The following is a 16,122-nucleotide window of genomic DNA, read 5'->3' as shown; positions in this document are numbered from 1 at the left end:
TGGATTCCAAAGAACGTGGTTATAAAATGTGGATTTTCTGTGTTAATTCTAAGTAAACGGTGAATATTTTAAGGCAAATACATCCGTATAAATAGAAGATTGGGGTTGCATTTTCTGGCAGGTAAAAGATGCGCGAGTCAAATATATCTAAAAGAAGATTGCTCAATTGGCCGGTGATAAGGATTGGCCACTGCTGTACTGCAGACCGAAGAACTTCTCACTCTGTAACAAATTAGTTTTGTCCCTCTCTCCCGGCATTCTTCCCAGCTATCCCATGAAGCCAGATGACTCAGTACTATGGTGATGCTAGCCGAGTATGGGGTGTTAACACCTTCTATCCCTGCTCCCAGTCTCCTAAAAAAGGCAACCCAGGGAGCGGAGCGAATGAATACACCAGGCTTGGTCTTTACGGGCGTCTGAGGAAGTGATGTTTTACCCCTTTACAAGGTGGCTCACGTTAAAATAGCGCGGCACTCTGGAAGGATTGCCCTGCTAGTCATTTTACTCATGCAACAAAGGAGTCAGAAAATTACGATTTTTGAGGCGCACCCCTTTTCCGGCCCCATCAGTAGATGGCGATCAAAATATTTAATTGACCACAGATTCACTTTACCTGGCGGTGAGTGATTTCAAAATGCAATTTGTAAAAATTGCTCAGAGATGTGGTGTGCACATAATTAAGGCCCCCTATACAATTCACAGTGAGAAGCTCGGACGTTGGTATGACAGCAGGTTTTGAGAATGAATGGTCATGGGAGTTTTACCTTACCTCCCAGATGCTCAGCTGATGATGGCTTCCAATACCTGCCAGGAATAGTCAGCCGAAACCAGAAAGATAATATTCTTAACATGGTGAATGTGTCCAATGCTCCACTGTTCTCAAATTTGTATTGTGTCGTAAAAAATTGTTGTTTTCAAGGGAAAAACTGATTGTGAAAAACTTTTCCTGCTTACCTTGCTGTTGAAAATTTTCGGGTTATGTTCAAGTGCTCTATAATAAGTTTTGTATTTTTAATTTGTGTATGTTGTTTTCCTGGAATGGTTAGACCCTTGATTTTATTTGCTACCGGGGTAATGTCGCAAGTATGCGACATGGTTCTCCCTTCCTGGCTCCTCCGACTACCCACCCCAAGCAATCAACGACGCACTGTTGCAGGTGTACAACAATAGTATTCCTCCCTGGTTTTCCCCAAAACTCCCAAGCAACCAACGACAATGTTTCCAAGCGATCAACAACAATAGTATTCCTCCCCAGGGTTTTTCCCCAAAACTCCCACGTGACCAACAACAATGCTCCTAAGTTGGGTATAAAAGCCCTGATCGCGGGGCGAAAGATGACAGTGACCAACCACTACCCAAGGCAAGACGCCGAGACAGTTGAATAAATACCTATTAAAATTAATTAATTTTTAAAACCAAAATGCTGAAGTGTTGATCAGCAAAACAAATAGGTAAAGTCGCTTGTCGAAAACACCCCTTATTGGGATAAGCCACAAGGGCGGCAATCCCAAATAAAACATATAGTCACACGGAAAGCAGTCAGTGGTTATCTGGCGGTGACCGGTAGGGCACGAAGCTTCGGCAGTGTTGCGCTTGTCGCGACAGCGTGTCCTATTCTTGACTCATCTTGGACGAGGGCTCCGCCCAGGTTACGTTCGTCGTGACCGCGTCCAACCTGCCTACACCCTTTCCCAGGTAAGGGTCAGTTGGTTATCTGGCGGTGACCGGTAGGGCACGATGCTTCGGCTATGTTGCGCTTGTCGCGACAGCGTGTCCTATTTTCTGACTCAACTTCGGACGAGGGCTCTGCCCAGGTTATGCGTGTCGTGACTGCGTCCGCCCTGCCATACCCCCTTCCTGACGGACGCGCGTTGGTGTACTGAGGGTCTAGCCATCCATAAATTGCGTATAACTTTGTAAATGGTGCATTTCAACTGTATTTTGTATAATAAACGATTGTTTGGGTAACACTCGGTGTAGTAATTCTGACTTTCCCCGATACCCTTTGTGTCGCACCATTTAGGAACGCCCCTTGCGACAGCACGAATCGCGAAGGGATCTTATACTATTCGAAAAATATGTACATGACAACCTCTGCTAAAAGAATATTATTCGGCTGTATATATTTTTACTAACCGTATATATATGTATATATATATATATATATATATATATATATATAGAGAGAGAGAGAGAGAGAGAGAGAGAGAGAGCAGGGGCTCATCAGAGTCCCCCTACCGATAGAGAAGAACAAAAAAATATCATGGGGATGATTTCTCTCAGCCAATACGTGGTCAAATCCTGAGATGGCAATAGAAGAGAAGATAACAACTAGACAGACCTCTTCTCTTTCTCTTGGTGAAAATGGCTCAATCTGAATGAATAGCTAAATGGATACCTATATTCAACACGAAACACTCAAACACAAAATCCCGATATATGGCGAACAAATATTCATTCACATGGAAATAGATAATAGGAAAAAGGACAGGAACACATATGAAGGACGAACACAGGAGAGGTGGGGAAGTTGGAATCTTGAAAATCACAAGCGCAAAATATTTCCTTGACCGGAACTTGAACACCGGATCTGTCAACCGGATTTGGGCACCTCCAGCTCCAACCAAGCTACATGATTTTAGTAACAGATCTTTCTGAAAAACCATAACCGGCACAGGGAAAGGAATTGGCCTCCCCTACCCTGATGTGTGAATTTCACACGCCGTAGGGCTTGGTGCTAAATGAACTCTATTATCACCTACCAAACCAACCTTAGGGTTGATTACAGTGTTATGGTTCATATATGTATACATATATACACATATATAAACCATAAACACAGTAATCAACCCTAAGGTCGGTGGGGTAGGTGATGATAGAGTTCAACTCTTATAGTCATCAATATCATATTGGTTGATTGGAGCTATAGGTCCCCAGAGAGGCTTGCCCGGGGATCGAACCCGGGCCTATCGGTCCCGGGACGCATATATATACATAATGTTATGAGAGTGTTTTCGTAATTAATGTATTTTTAAATAAGTATGTATGTATGTGTGTGTATATATACACACACACGCCCACACACACATATATATATATATAATATACATATATAATATATATATAATAATAATATACATATATAATATATATATAATAATAATATACATATATAATATATATATAATAATAATATACATATATAATATATATATAATAATAATATACATATATAATATATATATAATAATAATATACATATATAATATATATATATATATATATATATATATATATCTTCGAAATGGAACGCTCTTCGGCGACGCACAAATATAGAAAAACATAGATGTAGATTCTGCAGACGACAGCCGAGCTGTCGAAACGTCAAATAACAAATTGTGAGTGTCCTTTCTTTGTGTCTCTATGTTCTAAAAATCTACATCTATGTATATATATATATATATATATATATATATATATATATATACACACACACACATTTTTAGAAATAAATTACTAACGAAAACATTCTTATTTAATTAAGTCAGCATTTCGCACACGGTACTGATGTTTTTGTTATGAATAAAAACGTAATGAAGTAAGGGCGAACCTAAAGCACATCTCGGTGGACAAAAAAACTAGCACATATGGGGAGTGCAGAGTGCGATACCCACCCTGAATGCGTGTTTTTCACACTTCTTAGCATCCAGTTACCTCTACCCTTACCGATCAAAAATAAACCTCGGGGTTTTACTGCTGTGGTTTATCGAAAACCATAAAATATTCCCCACCGCAACATTGGCCTGAATTATTTCGTGTCTCGCACCACACGTTAAACCTTTGCTACACCGTTTGGACTTTCGATCGCGCGGAACATCCGTCTTTTGCACCGTCGAAAAGAGGCTAATAGCACAGCATTCATCCAGCAAAGGAAGAGGAATATGGGGGATAGACTCGGTAGGAGAGAAAAATGCAGGGAGAGAGAAAAATTACGAGCGCTCATTGCGACCATGTCGTATAGTTGGAAGTGGGTGGGGGTGAAGCACGAGCGGGGACAACAAGGTTGGGGGATTGCAAAGAGGGAGCGCGAACAAGGTATGCGTCGCGACGAACGAGACTCGTCCACGTCCAGAAACGCAATCAATTTCGTTCCAGCCGCCGCTCTCTGTCTCTCTCTCTCCCTCACTCCCTCCCTTTTCCGCTGTCGTGCGCTCTAAGGGGCTCGCGGAGGAGGAAATATTAAGCGTCTTGGAGGGGAGAGGATTCTTGGGGGGCGCGAGATGTGAGTCTGAATGTGTGTGAGTCGAGGACGGATTGAGGAGGGGGTGTGTGAAGGGAAACCCACCCCAGGGGGATGGGGAGGGAGGGGCGATGGTTTGGAATTCGCCATTTGGCACCGAAATGAAGGCAAGGGGCTGCTGGCGGAAAATGCGAGCGAGAGAGAGATAAAGGGAGGTCGCGAGCGGTGTGGAGAAGTAAATGGTTTAACGCGATCCCTCCCTTTACACCTTCTATATATCATGTGATGGTTCTCGTGTTCTATTTCGTAACTCTTCCTCGGTGATTGCCGCCAAAACCGTGGAAGCGATTACAGGTGAAATTAGCAAGGGTGAAGATTGTTTACACAATCAAAAATTACTTTTCTACCCCCCTCTTACGATCCGCGGTCACAATAATCAGAAAAGACGACGGATGTGAACATGTTAGGATGGAGGGTTTAAATAAAATTCAAGAAAACAATTTGAACCGCCAAGCTTATTTGATATAAGGGCCTAAATTAATATCCAAATGACAAGCAGGTCAGGTGAACGGCCGTGTTGTCTAAGGTCAGAAACTGTCGTTGATATAGGTAAGGAATAAGGTGGATAAGAGATAGTAAGTGGAGGATTAGATGGTGGTTTCAAAATTATTTAATAATAGCTCGGCAAAGAAGCAGGAAAGATGGATAATCGTGCTGGAGGCGACATTTTTCTTGGTCAACACAATGGATCGGATACAATATTTGGCCATCCTCGCCAATCTATCTAATCTTGTTAAACTAACTTCAACTCCCAAGAAGAAATTTTCATGGGGAATAAAATACTGAAGAACACTAATGGGAAAGGGTAAAAACATAAATCATAATTACTTGAACGTTTAAATTAATAGTATATTGTACCAACAAAATTTCCTGAAACGAGTACTCTGCGGGGTTTTATCTTTCCTATGAAATTAACCGTCTTTGATCAATTCCTTTGAAATTTCCAATGGAATTCACCTTTGATCGATTTTCTCTTCATCACAAAAATTCCACTTGAACTATCTTGGCTTTTGAGTGTACGTTTGATTCATACACGTAGTTATAAAGGACGTTCCTACGACCTCGGTGACATCACGTCACAAACTTGGCCAATGAAGAAATTTAACATAGTACAAAATCGTCCATTGACGGGATGGAATTCATGAATGTGAGTTAGCTTGTAGGCACATTATTCAACGTATCATCAACCGGTAAGTCGGGAAAGAGATGCTTAAAATTGCTAACAAAATAGGGCTTGTAATAACTAGAATATTTAGGATGCATGGAGCTTGATTTCATCGGTTTTGTTAAGAGGTGATATTCGAAAATTATTCGCAAAATTTCATAGAACAATAGAAAAAACACAAATTCATTTCCATTCAAGTAAAAGCGTGGTGGAAATTTCGCGTCGGCCTTTGTGGAACCTCCTGCGCTACCTTTATGGCCCCGTCTACCTTGTCGAATCGTTTCCCCATTAGCTACATTTTCAATTTTCGGAAAAAAATTCACACTGAGCTAAACCGGGAGAGTAAAGGGGAATGGGACGTTATTGTATCGTTCCTAGTGGCGGAAAATAAACTCACGACATGCGTTGCATGAGCCGGCGAATTGTTTGAATGCAACGCTCATGTTCCACTGGTCCACATTTCAGGATGCTTCCGACGGAATGTTTCACAAAGCTGAGTCAAACCGAAAATAAATCGAGTAGAATTTCTCATTCACCCTCTGGCCCCGTAAATTATCGCGAGTTGTTTCACGACGAATTTCGTGATTTTTTTGTTGCGTTTTTGCAACGCTTGCGTCTCGGTGACGACGGTTGAAGGGTGGCGTTCAGTGAGTTTGACATCCTTAGCGTATGCTCTTTCATTACCGTAATCCTCAATCTCCAATCCAGCGTTACTTGAAGCATCATTACTGAAGAATTGTTTTAAACTTTTGAGATTGCCGAAAATGAAATCAGAAGTAGGTCTTCATTCATTATAAATAATTTCAATGCTATAAGCTGCTGTTTTTTTCCAGTCGGGAAGTAATATTCAACTCAAACTCATCCTGAGCTTCACCAAGTCATTCATATTTTCATTCGCGAAACGCCAAAAATGTGATCTCGCAATGACAAAACGTACTATACAACCAAGTATGACAATCAGGAGTGATGGGCTGGTGTGGTACTTAAATGTTACGTGAGGATTACTAAATCTGGAGGCATATTTATTTACCAAATTCCTTGCGAGCGAAACTACGCAGCTCATCCAATTCCTCAATCACGCGTGAATATAAATTATAACCTGCAGTAGTATAATCGCAAGGCACATAGTATGTTATCAGGAGGACTTTTAATACACACATTGAAAACGCATTCTTTAGCTCCGCATACTTTCCACGTATCTCTCATTTAAACCAAAATGTCTAGTTTATTACTCCCTCTACCTCGTTTTACCGGCATTCTTCTCACTATTGCCGTCATTAACATCTCATTGCCCCTCAATATCTGCTGCATCCCATTATCCGGTCTTCTTCGAATTTTTTCCAACAAAATATTAAAATTCATTTTATATACATACCTGACGCGCAGAAAATTTCTGACAGAGATGTTAATCAAGAATTTTAAGAAAATACTCATTAAATATTTAATGTGGACTGTGGGTTTGTACGACCCGGAAACACGTTCGCTGAAGCAAGGTTATACGCGTAGATTTGAAGTTTCGGCGAAGAGAGTGTTGAGAAGAATGGAAAAGGTGAAACAGAAAGAAAACAAACGAGGAAGCGCTGTGGACAGTGGGGGAGGAGAGGTGATTGTTGGCAGAAGTCCATAAGGGGTTCATAGACGTTTTTTCACGGTTTTTTGCATAAAACTTTCCTGGGATCACTCGCCCTCTCAGTGAAAATGATGACTGTGCATAAAGCGAAAAAAATAACTAGCTATGCCTATAAATAATCCCAAAATCGATTCCTATAGCAATAGCAATCCTAAGGTATAGCAATAAATATAATCATTTAGGATGTAACTTTATGGTGTCCACATTTTATGAAAAATAATGCTAAGAAATAATATATCCCTTTCCGCATAACTGTCATAAAATCCACCAAGGCGTTGACAAGCCCTTCTTGACACCTCCCTCCATTAACTATCACCCTGTACCCCCACTGAAAGGCATGAAGGCCTCTCATTCGATCCGTTCCCTCCCTCCCCAATCCCGCACAGCCTCACGTCACTTGTTAACTCCGCTCTCGCACCAGCTGTGTCTTCCAAAAATATTATCCATGTTTTCACTTGCAACCTTTACACCTCTTGCTATAGTGGAGAATATACACTTGCTACTCTGTGTGTCGGGAGGAAAAGAACCATTTAATCCATGTAAGTTGAATAAACCTATTCGGTCGATTGAATAAAAATGATTACTATACCCATTTAGTTATCGGAAAAGGATAAAAAAAATATCACTTTCAGATTTACTACTCTTTAAAATAGTGAAAGAATCTTGATCATAAGAAATATAGAATGCAATTTTTTGGATTTTAATTTCAAAGCATAGACAATAGAGAATAAATATGTGAGTTTCAAAATTCGTAAAAAAATGGCTGGAATAACAGAACACCACTGGGGAAAGAAAACATTATTTTCGGTTTCCCTCTTTTCACAAACATAGACTTCGTGAAATTCCGCTCGCGCAAAAGAATTACGAGGACAGGGGAACATTGAAATATGACCTTGGAGCACGACTCTTTGATATCGTCGAGGCTTATGAACACTCGCAATTCAAATAGAGTGTTTCCAGTCCCGCAGTTATCCTTGAAACTGAAAAGACACGCTTCGTGCAAAACTTTGTATTTGAGCATAGATAGAAAGGGGGAGGATGGTGGATGGGGTATCGTTTTTGTTCAAACAGACTGCGCGGCTTTCTCCTCATAAACGCAAAATCCTGTTTCTTGCATCTAGGTCTTCGGCTCATGAAGCCATAAGCTGGCTGGTTTTCGCGAAATAAAGGTCACAGTTTATCGGTATAAGTTCATTTAAATGACTTATTTGACCCGAGCGTTTCGTAAACACACTTGGGTGAAATTTGCATGACAATGTCTTCATTAGCATGAATCACACATCGAACGCTCTAGAGATCCGATATCATGAGCCTACGACAAGGGCAATTCACAGGCAGACTAATAAGAAGCGCGCACACACACACACACACTTGCCAGAAACGTCAACCACAATTAGCACTTAAAACACAATTTAAATAGAAAATATTAATCATATTAATTTTTACGTTTCGGCGGCCATACCACCTTTGACGAACGGAAAAGAAATAGGACTTCACGATATTCTATCTACCTCGATATGCAGGAAGATTCTCCTCCGACTCAAAGGCAGCATGGCCGCCGATACAAAGAATTATAAATTGGACAGTCCTTTTTATTAGTGTCTATGTTTAATAGTGTCATTATATGTTCTATCTAAATATATATATATAGTATATATATATATATATATATATATATATATATATATATATATATGGGTCGCGGTAATTCAGGGGGTAGAGCGTTGGAATACTGACCGGAGGGTCCGGGTTCGATTCCCGGGCAAGCCTCTCTGGGCATCTGCAGCTCCACCCAAGCTATGTGATTTTTCGGGTATCAGATCTTCCTGGGAAACCATAACCGGCATAGGTAAAGGAACTGCCCCCCCTACCCTGATGTGTGAATTTCACACGCCGTCGGGCTTAGTACTGGGTGAACTCCTTACCATCACCAACCAAACCGACCTTCGGGTTGATTACTGTGTTTATGGTTTTTTAATATAAATATAGGTATACCTGTATATACATGTATACATATACATACACACATATATTATATATATATATATATATATATGTATATATATACATGTATACATGTGTGTATATATATATATATATATATATATATATATATATATATATATATATATATATATATATATATATATATATATATACATGGGAAAGGAACTGGCCCCCCTACCCTGATGTGTGAATTTCACACGCCGTCGGGCTTAGTACTGGGTGAACTCCTTACCATCACCAACCAAACCGACCTTCGGGTTGATTACTGTGTTTATGGTTTTTTAATATAAATATAGGTATACCTGTATATACATGTATACATATACATACACACATATATTATATATATATATATATATATATATGTATATATATACATGTATACATGTGTGTGTATATATATATATATATATATATATATATATATATATATACATGGGAAAGGAACTGGCCCCCCTACCCTGATGTGTGAATTTCACACGCCGTATGGGGCTTAGTACTGGGTGAACTCCACCATCACCTACTAAACCGACCTTTTGGTTGAATACTGTGTTTTTATAGAAATATACACGTATATATATATATATATATATATATATATATATATATATATATATATATATATATATATATATACGTATATATACATACACACACACATATATGTATAATAGATTTCACTCTTACTTGAAGAAGGCCTCTGAGAAGGCCGAAAGCTCAAAAATTTTACCAAGTGAGTGTCCTTTTAAATGATACTATTTTATTTGTGTTCTATTGTGCCGTCCCATTATTACACTGCTCGTGTGAGTGTTTCCGTATAATCGATATATATATATATATATATATATATATATATATATATATATATATATATATATATATATATAGTGCGTATGTTTTATCGTCGTAGCATTAAAAATAAATCATTCTCCTACTACGCATGCCATGCAGAGATACAGGGAAGAATATTAGCAGGCCTGCAAATCTTTCCGACTTTGTCATCATAACTCATGGTGAGCTGGAGAGTTCCGCGAAACAGAGGAGGTTTGGCTAAGCCGCTCCGTTTAAAAAGAATCGGAGTCCAACGTTTTCAGATAAGTTCAGGATATGTAAAAAATAGAAATTCACGAGAGACAGAATCAGAACACGAGCGGCGAAACTTCTGCAAGGAACTGCTTGCATTTCAAAGTGAACTTATAATCATGCATTTATTTTTTTTCATTTTAAGTTCCTTGAACAAAACCTCAACTCTATTAATGACGTTTTAACCATGAATAATCTCCTTTGTTACATTGACATTTCTTTTCACACATTTTGGAGCTAAAATTTACTTATTACTCTTCCTCTAGGTGAACTGAGCGCCTAAAATTAAATTATTGCATCGCATAACACTAGAACAGATATTATGTAAGGGATAATTATCCAATGAATTTACTACGCGTTTATGTGACATTGTTTGCTTTGATTTAAGAACGAATTTCCCATGCGTCCGCCCAATAGTTTCCTCGAAGAAAATGAGATATTTCAACGTGTACGTTATTCCTCAGTCCCTCTGTCAGTCAGCCAAGCTTCTTGAAATTCTATTCAAGCTGAGACTTTTATAGTCAGCTTTCGCTTCAGTTCCCTCCGGTACCTTTGTGGACTTTAAGGGAGCGGAGACGAGGAGATAAGCTCAAAATGTTCTCCTTGAATTTTGTTGGAGAGGTATTTTGTTATTCCAATATCAGGTGCCCTCGCTCAATAGTCAAGAGTCAGCAGGAGACAAAAATATTGAACCCACAATAACTCGCCCGTCTTCTAATGCTATTAGTAACAGATTAAAAATCCCTGAGACGATAAATCAGGTCTCACAAACATTCAAAGTCCTCATGGTTTACTTTTTCCTTACGGAAACTCTACAAAGTCACATGCACCGTGACTGGCAAATTGGATACAAAAGTTCGAATCTTCACCGTCTCGGTTTAAATTCATTGCTTGATCACTTACCTTCAGCTGCATTTACATCAGGGTTGTGTTACTTAAAAAAATGTTTATGGCCCTTCAATGTGAATCATTTTGCTCATCTTTATGTAAAGTACTCTAATACATGACACGGTAGGAATTAATACAAGGTCTGTACCAAAATTAAGTATAAAATATCATATTTTTTTGACTTAAAAGGCATTATCCATAAGGAATTTGTGTTTCAGAGCAGACGCAGATGGCAACAAGTTTTACGTGAAAGACGTCTACAGACTACGGGAAAGAGTGCAACACGCAAGTAAGGAGATCTTTGTCAACTGGGGGTAGCACCACGAAAACACACCGTCCCACACCGCCTTCCTCTTGACCGATTACCTGGCGAAGCACAAGGTGACTACGCTGCCCCAGCCACCCTGCAGCCCCGATGATGCAACACCGGAGTTATTTTTGTTCCCGAGAATAAAAAGGAGCTTGAAAGGCAACCATTTCGGAACGCTAGATACCGTCGAAGAGGTCGTGGCGAGGTGCCCGAACGAGGTTCCAGTCTCAGGCCTTCCAGGCATTAGATACTACCCTTAAGTCCATCGCTAGGGTGTGTGGCAAGGTGTGAACACACACCAAGCTAATGTTGATCCGAATATGACCGTATCGCTGTCGGCCAATGTTATTCTGATCCCTAAGACATCTTAAATCGATCTGTTCTACACTTAAGCTCTCTAATTTTACTGATATGATCTCTCCTACCGCTGCACAATGGGGGTAATAATATGTTTTCAACGTCCCTGCTAAAGATTCATCCTTCCAATTTATGCAAGAGATTTAATCTTTAATTTGACCTTCGTTCTTAGGGTGGTTTACCCTATAGCTGCTCTAATATTTTGGATACGCTACAAAGTTTATCATTACAACGTTTTATAAATATAGATCCTCTATGCTGCACGCCATCCAATTCGGCAATCAATCCAACTCCCAAGATTAGGATCCCATTGATGTACTAGCAGCGTATTCTAAATGAGGCCTAACCAGTGAAAGATAACATTTCTCTTTCACATTTTCACAGTTTGCACCATTATATATAATAATATCCTCGCTTTGTTCCTTTATTTGTATTCAGAAAATGGGGTTAGAATTGTAAAAAAAATGTAGGATTCTTCCTTTTAACTGCTTTTTTTCCAATCCCTTCCGCCATAATTAATGAGTTCATCCGATTGCGGATTGTAATTCGATCTTCTTTCCAAAAACGAAAGTTAACTATTTTTAGGATAAGAAGTTGATTACTTTTTACTATAGGAAGCTGATTAGGTTTTGTGATAAGAAGTAAGAATATGAATGGATTAAAACTTAAATTAATAGGTGATGATTAAATAGAAACGATACAATCTTCCTTGGCACTCAAATTAAAGACACTATCTGGTACTATCAGGAGACTTCGAACGAGAAAGAGATAACTCCAAGTCATCAACACAGAGGCTAGTTTGACGAAGAGATACTTACATAGAATCCAAGGAATTGGAATTTAAGTCTATATAAACAGTTGCCGCCGGACGTCGATTTTTGTAATCAAGCCATTTTGATTTTTCATGTGCATAGATAGATATATTGATCGGTCGTGATTTAACTGGAGATTGAATAATCCCTCCTGTTGACTTGAAATATCAATGTTTATAGAATATAACGATCAGATGCAGAAGATTCTGGTAGGCGAATCGCGCTTACACGTTTTAAAATAGGGGTTGAAATGTTAAGGCACGGCCGTTGCAACATTGAACCCAACTCAAACAGTTTAAGAGAATTAAATAAGTATTTAATAAGTGAAGAAACAACGTAGCCCCGTAGATACTGATTTCGAATCCTGTCCGTAGGTTCCGGGTTCAAACATCGGGTGATGCCTACTGGTAAGTCTTTCCACACACCCTGGCGGTGGCTTGCAGGGTACTAAAACATCTAAAAATATCGTAAAAAGTCGTAACGGAGCGATTTTCCGGTTAGCTGAACATCAAGGGAAATGGAATGGCACCAAAGACAATACAAATGACTTAAAATACCCCATATCACGGTAGGAGAGGTCATAAAATAGGATTAGAGATATTAAATGAAGAACGGGTAAATTTAAGGTGTCACTTTTCCCACGAACAATAAGGGATCAGAATAACGTTGTCGACTGCGCTAGGGGGCTGAAAGTATTTCGGGTACAAAGTAGTCTGGTGTGAAATCACCCCTTAACACAAACTCAGGCGGTGGCTCACGGGTTATCATAGGGTAACATGTATGTATCTTCTGTAAAATGTTTGCATTTCACAAACTTTTAGGCTCAATTTTCGATCCGTTTTAACCTCAGCAGTGAAAATCAACCTTAGGGTTGATAAATGTGGGATAAATTATGGCGAATTTGGAGCAGAAAAGGTTAAACCAAAGATAATATAAAAGTACAGGACATCAAATTATGGCACACAGGAAAACTTAAATACCCCTAATCATATCGGTAGATAGGATCATTCGGATAATATCAAGTAGATCAGAATCACCAATCAATTCAGGGACATTCTTTCCTTTCCTCGTGCGATTTGTGATCGCCAATGAAAACACAGAAAAAGTCCGAAAAAACTAGGACCGATGAACCTAGCCGCAAACTATCTTCATCAAACATTAATCCATTTCGAAGGTCACGGTTATGTCACCGTTCTCAAGATTGGTGACATAACACCTCCTTCCATAGGGCGGCTTTGCAGGGTAAGGCGTAGTACTCCCTTGGGCGAAATGGGAAAGGGCATGGCGGTGGATGTAAAGTGTATTATTTGCCGTAGAAAATTGAGAAATGGAGTCCAGTGTAGTGGGTGTTGCTCTTGGTACCACTTTAATTGCTCTAAGAGTAAACTGGAGGATTGCGTGAGTAATAATTGGCAGTGCAGTAAGTGTGAAAGTCAGAAGAATCGAAGAGGTTTAGAAGAAAAAGAGGAGGTAATTGAAAAGCTGCAAGCGGATTTAAACATCGCTCATAAGACAATTTTCAGTCCTTCCGCTGAAAATGAGGATCTGAAAGCATCATTAACAGAGATGAGGCGGCGGGTGAAACAGCAAATCGAAGATGATCTCCACTTTGTCCGAAGGTGTGATAAGAGGAAACTGGAAGATTTAAGGCCGACCAGAAGTGGAACAAGCTCATGTGACGCGGATGCCGATCGGGCTGGAGGAATACGGAAAAGCATCCTACGGAGAGAGCAGCCAAAGAAGCGAGGAGATGGAAGGAAGGATAGGATAAATGTGAGACCGAAGAGGGAAGTGCTTCCGATGAGGGAGGTCATAGTGTCAAGGGAGGGGACATCTCTTGGTGATCCAGGGCCACCCAAAGTGAAAATATTTGGTGATTCCATAATACGTTTCGTCGGAGATTGTGGCGAAAGTATCAATGAAGGCGTTCAGTGTTTTCCGGGGATAAGAGTGGAACAATTGGACAATAAAATAGCTAATATGGCTAGTGATGGTGATGAAAGTGTTGTCATAATTCACGTAGGGACAAATGACGTAAAAAAAGCTAAGTCAGAAGACCATCTAATCGGTTTTATTTGGGATTTGGCGACCTCGGCCAAAAATAAGTTCAAAAGTGCTCAAATTGTTATTAGTGGAATTCTTCGTAGAAGGGACATACATTGGAAGAGAATTGACGCCATAAACGAAGGAATAGAGTGGGTTTGCGTGCAACAAGGTCTGACATTTGTGGACCCGAATTGTTGGGTCGGTGATAGACACTTGGGCCGCGATGGAGTGCATTTAAACAGGAAGGGATCCCTGGTTTTCTCAAATCTGGTTAAAAATGTCGCACTAAAGCTCAGTGAGCAGGGAAACCTGTAATGGGCACAAGAGGTGGACCTCGCAATACCGAAGGAAAGGAAGGTAAGGGCTTAATAGTTTTGCAGGTAAACTGCCGAAGTATTCTAAATAAAGTATGCCATTTCGAGACGTTAGTTGATGCATGTAATCCGGATATTGTGATAGGTACGGAGTCGTGGCTAAGTGATCATATTATGTCAAACGAGATTTTTCCCCAAAATTTGGCAGTTTACAGAAGGGATAGGGATGGTCGTGGATGGGGGATATTCATATGTGTAGATAAAAACCTAATAAGTACATTGGAATGGGTAAGAAATGATTGTGAGATGATGTGTGTTCATGTTAAAGGTAGGAATGGAGGGAAAATTTTAACAACAGTTGCTATGTACAGAAGCCCCAACGAAGGGATGTACGCAGTCGAGGTATTAGCAGACATATGCTCGGCTAACCCTGAGGATCACACCCTCATAGCGGGGGACTTGAACCTTCCAGGTATTCAATGGTCGGCAGACGAGGTCACGGTGGGGGGTGGGAAGGCCCAAGAAATCGTTAGTCGTCTTATAAACGAGGAGGGTTTTGTACAGATGGTGGAAGAACCCACGCGCGGGGGAAACATCCTCGACGTCATACTTGTGAGACCGAAAAAGTGGGTAGGGGAAGTCGATGTCCTTCCGGGAATAAGTGACCATTCAGCTGTGCGTATGTATCTAAACTAGGAGAGGGCTCAGTATAAGGGGCTAGTAAACAAAAAGATAGTTTGGCAATATAAACGGGGTGATAGGGAAGGGTTCCAGACCTTTTTAAGGGAAAATTATTCGCTATGGGTAAGTGGTGGGCAGAATGTAGAAGAAATCTGGAAACCATTTAAGAGGATAATGGAGGAGGGATTAAATAAATTTGTTCCGAAAAAAATTCTTAAAGAAAATACTGATCCAGAGTTCTACAACCGCAAAATTAGATCCTTGAAGAAAAAACTGAGAGTGATTCACAAAAAACGGAACGAGAGCTCGGAATGGCTCATAATTTACAAAAAATTAGTTCGTGAATTGAATAGAGAAAAGAAAATAGCCAAAGATAGTTTTCTACAGAAAATAATCGGGAAAGATAATGGAAATAAATTTTACAAGTACCTTCGGAGGAGGAAAGACAACAGGGAAAACATAACAGCTTTAAAAAAAGAGGATGGGACACTAATCGTTGATGATAAGGAAAAGGCTAATACGTTTAATA

Source organism: Hetaerina americana, unplaced genomic scaffold (genome assembly GCF_022747635.1).
Source record: "Hetaerina americana unplaced genomic scaffold, ioHetAmer1.1.p SCAF_2, whole genome shotgun sequence".
Taxonomy (NCBI): domain Eukaryota; kingdom Metazoa; phylum Arthropoda; class Insecta; order Odonata; family Calopterygidae; genus Hetaerina; species Hetaerina americana.
This window is presented reverse-complemented; position numbering follows the sequence as displayed.